Below are 975 nucleotides of genomic sequence, written 5' to 3'. Positions count from 1 at the left end.
CGATCAGCATGGCCTGGGAGAGAGCAGGGGGGGACAAGATGGAGCTGGGGGTGCGGCCAGGGCTCACCCCGGCTGCCCTTCGCCCCCCTGCCCTACCTCGTTGGAGCTGAGGCGGGTGGCCCGGCACCAGAAATTGGCAGTGGCCACGGCGATGCAGAACTCCAGGATGGTGAAGATGAGCAGCACTATGGAAATCCCATTCCCTGCGAGCTCCAGGACGGGGAAAGCCCCATCAGCAGCGCCCAGGAAGAGGAAACCCCAGCTCAGGACCCCACAGGGTGGACCCCACCCCATATTGTGGGGCGAGGATTTCAGGGTTCCCCTCCTTCACCTCCCACCGATCCTAAGCACTGCAGCCCCAGCTCCACGGGCGCCAAGGTCTCGCTCGGAGCCCTCTGCCTCGACGCTTTTACAGCTTGCGGAGAGAAACGGGTGCTTCCGAGGGCGTGAATCATCTCCCGAGGTATCAGCCCAAAATGGGTCAGGCGCACGGCACCGCGCCGGCAGACGGCCCTGCGGCTGGGGTGCCTCTGGCTACGGGCTCCCCACCGGTGACAGGGCTGAACCCCACAGAGGGGTCTGGCAAAATCATCCTGCCCCCCCCACCCCAAGGAAGGGCTCAGGCAGCATCTAGAGGGGAGGCACAACAGCCCCCGGGGGAGATGGAAGGATGGAGAAGGGGACAGGGGAGGTTCCCAAAAGGCTTAGCCCTGCCTGGGACGGCTCAGCCAGCCCTGGGCACCGCTGCTCCGGAAGCGGAGGGTGGGGGGACCGGCCGTGCCCCCGCTTACCAGCACGAGATAGCTGTAGTAGTCGAAGCCAGAGCGGTAGAGCCCGTTCAGGTTGAGGTCTACGATGAAGGCGACGATGCCCAGCAGAGCGAAGATGGCGCTGATGATGTTCATGGTCTGGCTGCCCTTCACCTGCGGGCGCGGAGAGGCTTTGGGGACGGCTTTGGGGCAGGCTCAGACCCCA

Source organism: Egretta garzetta, unplaced genomic scaffold (assembly GCF_000687185.1).
Source record: "Egretta garzetta isolate BGI_Z169 unplaced genomic scaffold, ASM68718v1 scaffold931, whole genome shotgun sequence".
In the NCBI taxonomy this organism is placed as follows: Eukaryota; Metazoa; Chordata; class Aves; order Pelecaniformes; family Ardeidae; genus Egretta; species Egretta garzetta.
Note: the sequence above shows the minus strand (reverse complement) of the source record.